General features: G+C 46.4%; 1 protein-coding gene across 4 annotated transcripts in view; it reads left to right on the forward strand.

The window, feature by feature from the left end:
• The first annotated feature begins 532 nt into the window (after positions 1-532).
• The window catches only part of cep85 (centrosomal protein 85), a 132,714-nt gene continuing 118,629 nt past the window's right edge, over positions 533-14,617 (forward strand). For 3 of the 4 annotated variants that reach the window (XR_009508713.1, XM_059954688.1, XM_059954690.1), the window contains exon 1: positions 533-652. The gene's annotated coding sequence lies outside the window, so the exon portion shown is untranslated. Of the gene's footprint in view, positions 653-1,549; positions 1,580-14,617 lie in introns of all 4 variants that reach the window. The other variant, XM_059954689.1, reaches the window with a different exon arrangement.

Genomic DNA, 14,617 nt, shown 5'->3' on the forward strand with positions numbered 1-14,617 from the left:
GATGCTGGGAATTCAAACAACAACACACACAAAATGCTGGTGGAACACAGCAGGCCAGGCAGCATCTATTGGGAGAAGTGCTGACGAAGGGTCTCGGCCTGAAACATCGACAGCTTAGTAAAGTAGAGGGCTATGCAGTAGGGAAATTCTAGGCAGTTTCTAGGGTAGGTTACATGGCTGGCACAACATTGGGGGCCGAAGGGCCTGTAATGTGCTGTAAATTTCAGTGTTCTAACTGGTGCAAATTTGGGTATAAAAGAAAACGTAGTATATTATAATTATTACGACACCGAGCTGGAAGCGCATCTACTTCATGCATTACGGTTTCAGGCAGTTTGTTTGAATCGTGACCCCGTGTTCGTTACTGCAATCTGTGCTTGGCGCGACCAAACATGATATCAGCGAAAGCCCTGCCCTTCGTTTCTGATTGACAGCTCAGTTCTTCAATAGACAACTGCTCCATCGTGAGTGTCATCGTGTGAGCCTACAGTTAACCAATGGGAGTAGCGGGCGGGGAGATAGGTTTGGCTGCGCCGCACACTAACGGCTTCCTCAGCACCGGCGTTGAGGAGAGAGTTGTCCCTGTTGTTGGGTCATTGCTTGGTCTGACATTTCGCTGGTCTGGGAGATAACAGACCGGCCCTTGTAGGAGGTAAGGAGTGGTGGAGGTGAATCCAGGTGTGTGGGTGGCGGGAAGTTTAATGTTGTCTTTTGAGAGAGCCGAGGCCTGTAAAGGTTGGGACATGCAGTTCCTCAGAGTAAAAGTCCACCCTAACCCCTGACCTACGCCCTCTGCCCTCCTCCCCAGCCCTACCTCACTCCTCGTCTCTCACCCTCTACCCGCCTCCCCACTCTAACTTGCTCCCATTCTCCCACCCTCTGCCCTTTTCCCCACCCTGCCCGCCCTCTCCCCACCCCCTCCCCACCCCCTGACCTACACTCACTCCCCATCCCCTGGCCGCCCCCCCCCCTCTTACCCCAATCCCCACCCTCTGTCCTTCCCCTCAACTCTCCCTCACTCCCACCCCACCACCCACACCACCCCCTGTCCTCCACACATCCCCAACTCTACCCTGTACTTCCCCACCCACTCCATACCCTGTTTTCACCCTAATGCCAGTCCCTGATCCTTTCTGTGCCCACCTTCCACATTCCTCTCCTGGCCTTTCTCCCCTAACACCCCACTCCCTACCCGTCTCCCTCCATCCCAAGACTTGCTCTCCCCACCCCACACCATATCGCTTCTTTTCCTTTTGATTTCTCTTCCATCCCACCCCCCCCCCCCCAACCAGACTGCTGTCCCCCTTCTAGGCTTTTCCAACCCTCCCCACCCCTCCCAACCTAGCCTGCCCCAGAAGGTTAGACAGTATCTGTGAAAAGAGAAACTGAGTTTATTTATTTATTAAGATACCTGATGTAATTTAGATGATTTGAGGTTTTGTAGTGATTTTGTATTTTTACTCAGTTTGAAATTTTGGAATTCCTGCATCCTTGTTTTATATTAGGTTTGTTTGTTATAATAATGTAAATTTGTATGTATCTATTTCAGTGAAGTGCTCCGCTGGGATTACTCAGTAGAGTGAGTCTTTGATTTATTGCTCTAAATGAATAATTCTCAATTTTATGAAGTGTTCTTTATTGTTGTACTTTAATGTTAAAAGCCCTGAAGCATGAAGTACGCTCTGGTTATTGCAGTTTGTACTTTGTGAAAGCTGAGTAAAAACAACTGTAAGGTGCTGTCTCATATCTTTTACTTAAAAAGTTATATATAAAATCTGCAGTAAGCTAAGCTCTCTTAATTTAGATAAAAGTTCTCCTGGATGGAAACATTTTAAATATATCCTAAGCATGTGTCGTATTGCATACGTCTGTTGCTGAACTGAGAATTCATTTCTCTTTAGATCAATGTAATACTTGGGTTTGGTTTTAACAAGCTTTGTACATTTCATGAGGATTCATATCTGCTGTTATTAACGAATGAATACCTAGCTAGTAGTAATAACAATGTTTCGTTTCAGTCCATGCTGGTTTTATCGAATTGAGAAGGCAGATTTGACCTTGGTTTATGCCTTTTTTAGAAGGATGCAGTCCTAGATTGAACCTACATTGTGCTCTTAAATATGTGATTAGAGAAGGCTACTGAGCAAAGTTCTTTGCTGTGCTGGGTTGACAACACTACTTCTGGTGGAAATTGCGTCTGTTCTCCTTGTAGCACAACAGCTGGAGATTCACTACTCAAGGAAGTTATTTCAGAAATTTCATTCTAGTATTGTGTCCAGGCAGCAGTCAGGAAAAAGGCTAGTAGCTTAACTTATACTACAATTGTACTTTTTATTTAAATTTAAATGACTGTAAGATGCAGTCTTCTACATATTGGTGGAGAGGGGGGTTAGGTTTGTAGGCAGCATTTGTATATTGCTGTGTTATTTATTGAGATACAGCTCAGAATAGGCCCTTCTGGCCTTACGAGCTATGCCACCCAATTTTATCCTAGCTTAGTTACAAGATAATTCGCAATTCACTTGCCCGTTATGCCTTTGGACTGTGTGACGAAACTGAAGGACCTGGAGAAAACCTACGTATTTCATAGGGAGGATATACAGATGACGTAGGAATTGAACTCTGAACTTCGACACCTTGTGCTGTAATTGAGTTATGCTAACTGCTTTGCTACTGTGGTGCCCCCATTGTTTTGGGTAACCTGTGGTCAATCATTAGATATTACTTCACATAGACGTTAATAACTTGTCACACCATTTGAATCAGAACTTTTCATATCTATTCTTTCAAGCTGTTCAGTTTTAGTAACTGAAAAATGCAGTTTAATGAGTCACAACACACACAAAATGCTGGAGGGACTCAGCAAGTCAGGCAGCATCTATAGAGGGGAATAAACAGTTGAGGTTTCAGGCCAAGACCCTTCATCAGAATTGGAAAGGAAGGGGGCAGAAGGCACAATAAGAAGGTGGAGGAAGCAAAGGAGTACAAGCTGACAGATAATAGGTGAGGGGGGGCAGGATATTGGACCATGGAAGAAAGGGAAAGAGGAAGGAAACCAGAGAGAGATGCTACCTGAATTGCTGAGCTCCTCAAGTGTTTTGTGTGTGTTGCTCAGGATTTCTAGCATCTCCAGAATTTCTTGTCTTTATGGGTACATGCATCTTCTATGACTCTTAGCAAAAGTATTTGAAGATTAGTACGGCAAGATGTAAATTAAGTTAATAAATAGGAGTGTATTTTCTACAAAATGCAACACCATGTGTTATTAAAGCTTTAGTATTTGAAGCAGTAAAACACACCTGAGCTAGTGATCATGGTACGTGACTCGTCTGGACGAGTTTCTGATCAGAATGGCCTTAGGATATTGATGGTAGGAGACTCAGCCAGCTTTTTGGCTTCACTAACCTGGGACACTGTCATTGTTTGGTGTGTATTGTGTTGATGTTTGTGCTGACAAGTCCTTCTACAGGCTGCCTAAGCCACTAATATCAAGCCAGGTTGATTTCTGAACTCGGTATCAGTAGTTAAAAGAGGAAAGTGCTGAGCCACAGGTTCACAAGTTATAGATGTGCAGTTTTGATCCGCCAGCTCTGTTCTGAGTCTATCTCATTTAGTACTGTGTAGCAGATGGTGTGTCTCACAGGGCAGTCTGATGGTCACGTTTACCAATACAGATACTTTCTCATAGGTGAGGAGGTCAAATGAAGATCCATTCTGTCAGCTCTGTCCTTTGAGACCCAGCCGTCTTGGTCTCTGGTGGTGCTACCAAGCCACCCTTGGTTATAGGCATTGAAGTATCCTCGCAGAGTACATGGTATCCTTACTACCAATGGTGATTTTTTCCAAGTGTGGTCCAATGTAGAGGAGTTCCAATTCAACAACTGAGGGAGGCCAGTAGATGATAATCAAAGCAAGTTCCCTTCTTGTTATTTCACTTATTGCCATGAGATTACTTTATGTTTGCAGTTGATGGGAACTTCTGCTTGTGATCCACCATGCTGCCACTTCGTGTATCAAGCTGTACCCAGGGATTATGATATATTTTTAAATTTATTTACTAAGGTGGAGTGCGAAATAGGTCCTTCTGGCCCTTTGAGCCACATTGCCCAGCTACTCCCCTGATTTAACCCTCAACTATTGTATTTACTGAACCTCAAGGGTTAATTTTGGCATATTTATTGCTTGTAGACTGACAGTGTATTCATCTGATTTAAGTTATGTAGACATTGGCTATCTAGTATTCTATCTAGAATTTCCAAATCATTACGCAGAAATCTATGATACTGGATAAAGCTCACCTCATCGTGTACATTGGGTGGAAAAGTGAGTGAATACAATGTTTAAAAAAGATGCATTACTTGGTGCACACATGTAGGGGTGGCATTGTGTTGCAGAAAATCACAGGGGTCATATGTATTTAAATCAGGAGCTTTGGATGAGTGTGTTTGGAACTTGCAGCATAGAAGCTGACGCAGAAACAGGCTGTTCTTCCCATTGTGGTCCAATTTGGCTCTTGTGCTTAACTTGGCTTTACCATTATCCCTCAGCTCAGCATATCACGTAATTATTCTCTTTGTCTTCCTGTGCTTGTCTGATTGTATTTAAAATGGTGGTGGCATCCATCGGTCTCAAGAGACCGTGGATCTGCACCTGGAGTTTCCAGGGCGCAGGCTTGGGCAGGGTTGTATGGGAGACCGGCAGTTGCCCAAGCTGCAGGCCTTCCCCTCTCCACACCACCGATGTTGTCCAAGGGAAGAGCAATAGGACCCATGCAGCTTGGCACTGGTGACGTTGCAGAGCAATGTGTTAAGTGCCTTGCTCAACTGCACAAACACACTGCCTCAGCTGAGGCTCGAACCAGTGACCTTCAGGTTACTAGTCTGATGCCTTGCCCGCTAGGGCATGACTAATATTTGCTTTAGCCACTTCTTGTGATAGTGAATTCTCACCACACTTGGAGTTAAGGAATTTCTCCTGTAGCTTTTAGTGACCATTCTTTATGATGGACTCTAGTTTTAATCTTTTTTGCATCTCTGCATGTATATGATACATGGTAGGTTAGTAGTTAACATAATGCTTTACAGTACCAGCAACCCCGGTCCAGTTCCCACTGCTGCCTATAAGGCGTTTGTACGTTCTCCCCATGACCACGTAAGTTTCCTCCAGGTGCTCTGGTTTCCTCCCACAATCCAAAGATGTACCGGTTGGTAGATTAATTGGTCATTATAAATTATTCCATGAATAGGCTGCGGTTAAATCGGGGAATTGCTGTGTGGTGCGTCTCAGAGTGCCAGAAGATAGATAAATACTTATTGATCCCAAAGGAAATTGCAGTGTCACAGTAGTATTACAAGTGCACAGATATAAGTATTAGAAGAGAAGGATAAAGAATAAAAATAAGTTACCACAAACAGTCTTGACAGGAACAGCCCATTCCACGCAGAATCTAAATAAATAAATTTTTAATTTTAAAGGCCTCATTGGGTTACTCTACAACTTTTTCCTTACTGCAAGAAAGGTCCTGAATATTTTTTCTATGTAGAGGAATTAAAATTTTAAATAATAACCTACAGTGCAATGTTTTTGATCTCAGCAGCTGTCAACATTCACGTAAGGGACTGCAGCTCACTTGTTTCTCTCGCTCTTTGCTTCTACCTTTGCTCTTTCCCATTCCAGTTCTTGAATCTCATCTGCTAAGCAGTTCCATCTTTTATATCCCGTAAGATGCTGCTGACACATAAATATGCATTTGCCCAATGATATTTCTGTGAGAGGAGCATCCAAGTTGGTGCCATTTAGTCTGCTTGTATAGATTGGATTCCGAGTCTCCAGTGGCTGTATTAGGTTCCAGCCAAAGGTTTTCCCTGTTAAATTTTAGAGATTATATTGCTTAGTGTTGCACCCATTGTATTAACTTTCATTGGACATAAGTGTTTTAAATCTCCTACAACTGCATATTTATGTCTCAGAAACTTCATTCATTGTAATCCTTCGTCATGCTTACCCTGAGTATTGATGGGATATGCCTAATTTTGAATATATTATCCAACATCTACCTACAGGAAAAATGTAAATAAGATAGAAAAAGTGCAGAGAAAATTGGACTTGAGGACCTGAATTATAGGGAAAGGTTGAATAGGTTAGGACTTTATTCCCTAGATTAATGTAGGAGATCGAGGGGAGATTTGATAGAGGTATACCAAATTATGAAGGGTATAGGTAGGGTCAATGCAAACAGGCTTTTTTCACTGGGGTTGGGTGAGAGTAGAACTAGATGGCATGGGTTAAGGGAGAGAGATGAAATGTTTATGGGGAAATGAGGGGGAACTTCTTCACTCAGGGTGGTGAGCGTGTGGAGCGAGTGGTGAATCCAGATTTGATTTCAGCATTTCAAAAGAAATTTGGGTAGGTACATAGATGGTAGGGGTATGGAGGTCTATGGTCTGGGTGCAGATTGATGAGGTTAGGCAGATTAATGGTTAGACACAGTTAGATGGGCTGAAGGGCCTGTTTTGTGCTCTGTGACTCTATCTAGTCATGTATCTTAATCCACAGAATGCTATTATACTAAATGATATTTTATGCAAATTAGAAGTGGCTTTGTAAATCCACAAAAGACATGTATAATGTTGTAACGTATTACTTGATGACTGGAATTTTCAATTAGGAATAAACTTTAGTCCAGCTATTGACTTTCCTAAATTATTTATCTTGATGGTTTACAACAGAATTAAATACAGTAAATTGGAGCTTTATTGTTGGCTAGATCACAGGATTGATTGTAAATGCAGGGTGTTCTCTCTAATTTGTGATTTTGTGCTTTTCTAGTTGTGAATCCCAAGTAAAAAGGCAGAATAACCAGTGTTAGGAACCCCCAAACTTGGTAATGACTCTTCGAGTGACTGAAATTTGCTCTTGCTGTATTCCCATATCATGACCTGAAAATCTGTGATACAGAATAAAATTCACTTTCATTCAACTTGCGTTGGTGGGGGAGAAATAAACTTTTTTTTGAAGTTGTATTTTTGGACACGTATCAATGCCTGATCTTGCATTACAAAAAATCTTGATGTGGACAAATTTTTCAGGTTCGCAACTACTCCATAAAACACCAGTACACAATGTCACTAAGGCTCACCAACGCGGTTTGAAACTACCATATAAAGCACCAGTACACAATGTCACCAAGGCTCACTGATGCAGTTCACAGCTACCCCCATAAAGCATCTGTACCCAATCGCCAAGGCTCATCAACGCAGTTCTTTTAGGTTAAATGATTTAATTTGTATTCTCGAGTTATGAATGCGGTGGTCTTGTTATTATTACATAAGTTAACTGAAGTTACATAACTGAAGTTAGTATGGATTAGTGTGTAAGTTACATAACTTATTAACATTAGTTACCCATGCTGGCCTCTTCTTATGAGACATTAAGCATTTAAGAATTCTGACAATAAATTTTGGGGAAAATCAAAACACTTACCATTTACCTGACTGATATGATAGGCATGTTTAACGTTTGTGGGCATTTCACACTTGTCCAAGTCCAGAGTAGTTGGTAAGAGCCATAATTCAAGCCAGTCTGTGCAAAGGAACAACTGTAATCCAGAGCATAAATAATACATCTTGTAACATGACAAGTCAAGAGCATTTTACCCATTGGAGCTGAGCAAAGAGACCAAAAGATATTACTTTTTATCTAAAACAGACAGAACAAAGTCCTTTCTAAATGGTGAAGAGCTAGAAGAAAAGACTATAGAAACTTAAAGCCCCCAGCTTTGCACTAATCTGCAGGACACCTATTCATTGTAGTGCTCTTAGTCCTTTAGTATGATTACTCATTTCTATTTTAGATAAACCCTATCTGCTCGACTACACATTGCTATGCTGGGATCTGAGTGTGATGCCTTATTTTCTCCTGGTGATCCAACAGCTCCTCTCTGTGTGTTAGCAGACAGTCTGCATCTTGTAGTTTCTCTCTTTGTCTTCTGTGGGATGGGATGGAGTTTGCTATCTCTTTTATTCCTTAGCCCAGAGTTTGAGTTTGTTGTCATGGAGAAATTTCCAGGTAACTATGAAGTCCAACCAAAAATGGAAAGACAGCAGCATCACATCCAACAAGAGGATGTTGATGGAGATTCTCTGAACTGGTGGTCCTACAATACAATTGCCAGCACTTGTGGAAGTACTGAGTAATCACCTGTTTCACTTCAGCACGCCAGTGCTAGCCCCCACAGGCAACCCATACCAAGCCAATTGCTGCAAGAATGCCAGAAGTAGGCAGTGGTTTGTACCAAGCTCCTGTTGCATCAGCTAGGAGGGCAGTAGTCCCTAGATAAGTAATATTGCCATTAATGCATCTCTTTATATAAAATGATATAATTGCATCTTTTTGGAACTGATAAAGCCATGGAAAATAGCACAGAAACAGTCTCTTTGGCCCACTGACTGTGTGCAGATCTACAACCACCCATTCACACTAATCCATACTTATTCTCCACACGTTTTTCCTCTGCCCACACTCACTGACTTTTGCATTTATGGGGGTGCAACCTTTGGTTAAACAAGCTGTCAGTGTTGTTTGTAGGTGATTAAAATGTTCAAACCTGTTCCATTAGGTTTTAAAAAATAATTGCCACTGAAGACTGTAAGTACAAGTGTTTCTAATTTATGCAAACTGGTTAGAGCACACCTGGGGTCCAGAATTTAGGAAGGGTATATCAAAGGAAATGTGTAGATTTGGCAAAATAATCCCTGGACTCTTATTAAATTGAGAGATTATACAAATTGGAGTTGTATTTGTTGAAATTTAAAGGTTAGGGTTAATTTGATGGAAATTTTCAAGATGTTATGCAAAACTGGATGTACTGAAATGATTTCTGTTGGTTGAGCAATCAATCTTAGAATAGTCTCTTTTAAAAAAAAGTCATACTTCTGGTGTGAAATTAAGCACTTCCATCTGCAGAGGTTGTAAATAATGAAAACGTTTCAACAATTGAAAACTATTTGCAAATGCTGGAAATATGAAATAAAAACTAAGAATACTTCAGTTTCCATGACCTGAGACATTAACTGTTTCCTTTTCCACAGATGGTTTCTGTTCTGCTAAGGTTTTCTAACATTTTCTACAATAAAAATGAAAATTGATTTTGGGTCAGTTGGCCTAATAATTAATTTTAAATCTGGGATCGATGGAGTTTTGTTAACCTATGTAGAGTGGAGAGTAGAAGATATAGGCAAGTCTATGAAGTCAATGAGCAGCATGGTGGGGAAGATTTTGGGATCTATGTGGCTTAGCACTAATAATTTTCCTATTTTTAGTTGTGGAATTTGTTTAAATTATAGATTAGTATTTTCCAATCTGCTGTTTTCTCCGTCTGTACCTCTTTCTTTTAAAACATTAAAATAAATAATAAAATTTTTATTTTTCCTTCCACTTGAATCCATACTGGAATCCCCATTTAAAAAAATGAGGCACTTCTGTCAGTTCTAGCTGGCTTGTGCCAGTGGAGCCAAATTCCCAGAATAATGCGGGGGATTTCCATGATTGAGCTCCAGGGATGGATTGGTGTGATAGACACATAAGCATCTGTTGATCAACTTATCCTGGGTTCAGAGAAGTTTTTCCCACCCTAATGCTGAACAGCCAGCCACAATGAGATTCACCCCAGTTCTGGTGTTTTTGATCTGAAATGTTAATTCTGATTCTCTTCCCAAAGATGTGGCCTGACCTGAGTATCTCCAGTATGTCCTGTTTGTATTTTAGAATATCAACTTATGCAATTTTATAGAACATAGAAATTTACAGTGCATTACAGGCCCTTCGACCCACGATGTTGTGTTGATCATGTAACCTACTCTAGGGACTGCCGAGAATTGTATTTTTTATTCCATTGGAGTTCTTTATTTCACATCAAGCTGACAAAAACTAGTAGGTACATAATTTACACTTCACTTGTCTTTGAAGAAAGTAGGTTCAGAATTATCTTGATGACGACCCAAAACCAGTTCAGTTTTACTCCCTTTAGATTTGCATTAGTGCATAGCAAAAACATTATGTTGGAGGCATGTCAAGCCAAAACCATCAGGAGAGAGAGTCAATAGTTGAAAATATTAGAATTAGAATGCTGTGGAGGCTAAGTGATTGAGAATATTTAAAATTGAGGTTGAAAGGTTCTTGATTTTTAAAGGTGTCAAAGGTTATGGGGAGAAAGCAGGAGAATGGGGTTGTGAAAAGTAATAAATCAGCTATCAAGAAATAATGGGCCCAATAGCCTAATTCTGCTCCTATGTTATATTGTGGCGACCCATTTCCTGGCACATCCGAACCGACTCACGATTAGATAGCCTACGGGGGTTTGCGAGCACAGAGCTTTGGAGCCTCTGCGCCATGGGGGGCAAGTTGAGGGAGGCTTAAAAGTGAGGCTGAAGATTTCGAATAAAGTTTTTTCCTTCGACTGCAGTTACCGACTCCGTGTTGTAATTTTAGCGCTGCGTGTAGCACACCGCTACAATTGGTGACCCCGACGGTCCAAACGATTTTTGGACCAGAAATGACCGACGCCGCCTCTGTTCATGCGGTTTTGTTGAAACTGCCGGGTTTCTGGACACAGCGCCCGAACCTATGGTTCCAGCAAGCCGAAGCCCAATTCCACGTTCGCCAGATCACCTCAGAAGATACCCGCTACTACTACGTGGTGAGCTCCCTCGACCAGGACACAGCAGCCCAGGTCGCCGAGTTCGTACAGTCGCCCCCGGCGGACGGCAAGTACACAGAATTCAAAGCCCTGCTCCTCAGGACTTTCGGACTCTCACGGCGCGAACGGGCTGCCCGTTTACTGCACCTGGATGGCTTGGGTGACAGACCTCCATCGGCTTTAATGAATGAGATGTTGTCTCTCGCCGACGGACACACACCCTGCCTCATGTTTGAGCAGGCATTCCTGGAGCAGCTGCCCGAGGACATACGCCTGCTGCTGTCCGACACGGATTTCAGTGACCCCCGGAAGGTGGCAGCCCGGGCGGACTTGCTGTGGAACGCCAAAAAGGTGAGCGGGGCGTCCATCGCACAGATCTCCCAGCCACGCTCCCGGCAGCAAACCAGTCCAGGCCCGGCCGCAGAGCCTGCCAACCCCCGGCCCAATGAACACTGGTGCTTCTACCACCAGCGGTGGGGCGCAGAAGCCCTCCGTTGTTGCCCGCCCTGCAAGTTCCCGGGAAACGCCAGGGCCAGCCGCCGCTGATGGCTACGGCGGCTGGCCATCGGGATAGCCTCCTGTATGTGTGGGATAGAAGGTCGGGACGCCGGTTTTTGGTCGATACTGGGGCTGAGATCAGAGTTTTACCTCCGACAAGTTACGACACCCGCAGCAGGGCACCGGGTCCCCCCCTGAGGGCCGTGAATGGCAGCACAGTAAGGACCTATGGCACCCGTCAGGTGCAGCTACAGTTCGGCTCCAGCCAGTTCACGTGGGACTTCACACTGGCCGCCGTAGCCCAACCGCTTCTGGGTGCGGATTTTTTGCGGGCTCACAGCCTACTGGTCGACCTGCCCAGGAAGAGACTGGTACACGCCGAGACCTTTCAGACGTTCTCCCTGGGTGCAGCCCAGTTGCCAGCCCCTCACCTCGGCTCCATCACGCTGTCCGACAACGACTTCACCAGGGTCCTGGCAGATTTCCCATCAGTTCTGGCACCACAGTTCACAGCGGCCATGCCCAGGCACGGCGTACAGCACCACATCCCGACCCAGGGACCACCCCTCCACGCCTGCGCTCGGCAGCTTCCCCCGGACAAGCTCCGACTGGCGAAGGAGGAGTTCCAGAGGATGGAGGAATTGGGGATCATCCGGCGGTCCGACAGCCCATGGGCCTCCCCCCTGCACATGGTGCCCAAAGCGACGGGGGGCTGGAGACCGTGTGGCGACTACCGCAGGCTGAACGAGGCTACCACACCGGACCGCTACCCTGTGCCGCACATTCAGGACTTTGCAGCAAACCTGCACGGCGCACGGATCTTCTCCAAGGTAGACCTCGTCCGAGGGTACCATCAAATCCCGATGCATCCTGACGACGTCCCCAAAATGGCTCTCATCACCCCGTTTGGCCTTTTCGAGTTCCTCCGCATGCCGTTCGGCCTGAAGAACGCCGCACAGACGTTCCAGCGGTTAATGGACGCGGTGGGACGGGACCTGGACTTCGCGTTCATCTATTTGGATGACATCCTCATAGCCAGCAGCAGTCGTCAGGAGCATCTGTCCCACCTCCGTCAACTCTGCGCCCGACTGAGTGAGTACGGTCTTACAATCAACCCCGCCAAATGCCAGTTTGGACTCGATACCATTGACTTCCTGGGCCACAGGATTACTAAAGACGGGGCAACCCCTCTGCCCGCTAAGGTAGATGCGGTCCGCCTCTTTCCCCGACCCACCACGATCAAAGGCCTTCAGGAATTCGTAGGTATGGTCAATTTCTACCGCCGCTTCCTCCCTTCAGCTGCCCGGATCATGCGCCCCCTGTTCGCCCTGATGTCGGGTCCGAGCAAGGACATTACCTGGGATGAGGAGTCCGCCGCCGCTTTCGTTCAAACGAAGGAAGCTTTGGTGAACGCCGCAGTGCTAGTACATCCCAGAATGGACGCCCCTACAGCCCTCACAGTGGACGCATCTAACACGGCAGTCGGTGGGGTGCTGGAGCAACTCATCGCAGGTCGCTGGCAACCCCTGGCGTTTTTCAGCAAACACCTGCGACCACCCGAGCTCAAATACAGTGCTTTCGACCGGGAACTGTTGGCGCTGTACCTGGCAATCCGGCATTTCAGGTCCTTCCTAGAAGGTCGGCCCTCCACCACGTTCACGGACCACAAACCGCTTACCTTTGCGTTTACGAAAGCGTCCGACCCCTGGTCGTCCCGCCAGCAACGCCACCTGTCCTACATCTCTGAATACACGACGGATGTCCGGCACATCTCGGGTAAGGACAATGTCGTGGCGGATGCACTCTCTCGCCCTACCGTTCATGCCCTTTCCCAAGGGGTAGACTTTGAGGCACTGGCAGAGGCGCAGCAGGCGGATGAGGAGATTCCGAGTTACAGAACCGCAGTCTCCGGTTTGCAGCTCCAGGACCTCCCCGTGGGCCCGGATGAGAGGACCCTACTCTGTGATGTCGCCACCGGCCAGCCCCGCCCCGTCATCCCGACAGCCTGGCGGCGCCGCGTTTTCGACTCCATTCACAACTGTCCGGATGGTTTCCAGCAGGTTCGTTTGGCACGGACTCCGCAAACAGGTCAGTGAATGGGCCAAAACGTGCATGCACTGCCAGACGGCCAAGGTGCAGTGGCACACCAAAGCCCCACCGCAGCAGTTCCGTCCCGCCCACTGGCGTTTCGACCACATTCATGTGGATATCGTGGGCCCCCTGCCAGTGTCGCGCGGAGCGCGGCACCTCCTGACTATCGTGGACCGGTTCACAAGATGGCCAGAGGCGGTCCCGCTCACCGACACCACCTCCGAATCTTGCGCCCGAGCCCTGATCGCCACCTGGATATCTCGCTTTGGTGTACCGGCCCACATTACCTCCGACAGAGGCGCCCAGTTCACCTCCAGCCTGTGGTCAGCTATGGCCAGCCTTTTGGGGACTCAGCTGCACCACACCACTGCCTACCACCCATAGTCGAGCGGGCTAGTGGAGCGTTTCCACCGTCACCTGAAGTCAGCCCTCATGGCCCGCCTGCGAGGAGCCAACTGGGCGGACGAGCTTCCCTGGGTCCTACTCGGCATCCGCACAGTGCCCAAGGATGACCTGCATGCCTCATCGGCCGAGTATACGGCGCGCCCCTGGTCGTCCCCGGGGAGTTCCTACCAGCCCCACGGGGGCAAGAGGAAGATCCCGCAGCAATCCTGGGTAGACTACGCGAGAAGCTCGGTAAACTGGCCCCCATACCCACTTCACAGCACGGGCGGCACCCGACCTGCGTACCCAAAGACCTACAGAACTGTAAGTTTGTGTTTGTACGAAGGGGCGGGCATCGGCCACCGCTGCAGCAGCCATACGAGGGGCCGTTTATGGTGCGCCGGAACAACGGGTCCACGTTCGTGCTGGACGTTGGGGGGAAAGAGGAGGTTTTCACGGTGGACCACCTCAAACTGGCCCATGTGGACCTGGCGCAACCGGCCGAGTTTCCGGCACCTCGGCGCAGAGGCCGACCTCCCAAGCAGGTTCTGGCCCAGACTGTGGACATTGGGGGGTGTATCGCCGGTTCTGGGGGGGGGGGGGGGTTATGTGGCGACCCATTTCCTGGCACATCCGAACCGACTCACAATTAGATAGCCTACGGGGGTTTGCGAGCACAGAGCTTTGGAGCCTCTTCGCCATGGGGGGCAGGTTGAGGGAGGCTTAAAAGTGAGGCTGAAGATTTCGAGTAAAGTTTTTTCCTTCGACTGCAGTTACCGACTCCGTGTCGTAATTTTAGCGCTGCGTGTAGCACACCGCTACAATATGGTCTTTTTCTCTTTGAATTGGGAATATCTTCTATTGAATTATTTTCTTCCCCTTTTTCTTTGTTTTCCAATAAATGGTCCATATACGTACGAGTTGTTTCTGAGACTTGAAGATTCTGAA

Source organism: Hypanus sabinus, chromosome 30 (assembly GCF_030144855.1).
Source record: "Hypanus sabinus isolate sHypSab1 chromosome 30, sHypSab1.hap1, whole genome shotgun sequence".
Taxonomy (NCBI): domain Eukaryota; kingdom Metazoa; phylum Chordata; class Chondrichthyes; order Myliobatiformes; family Dasyatidae; genus Hypanus; species Hypanus sabinus.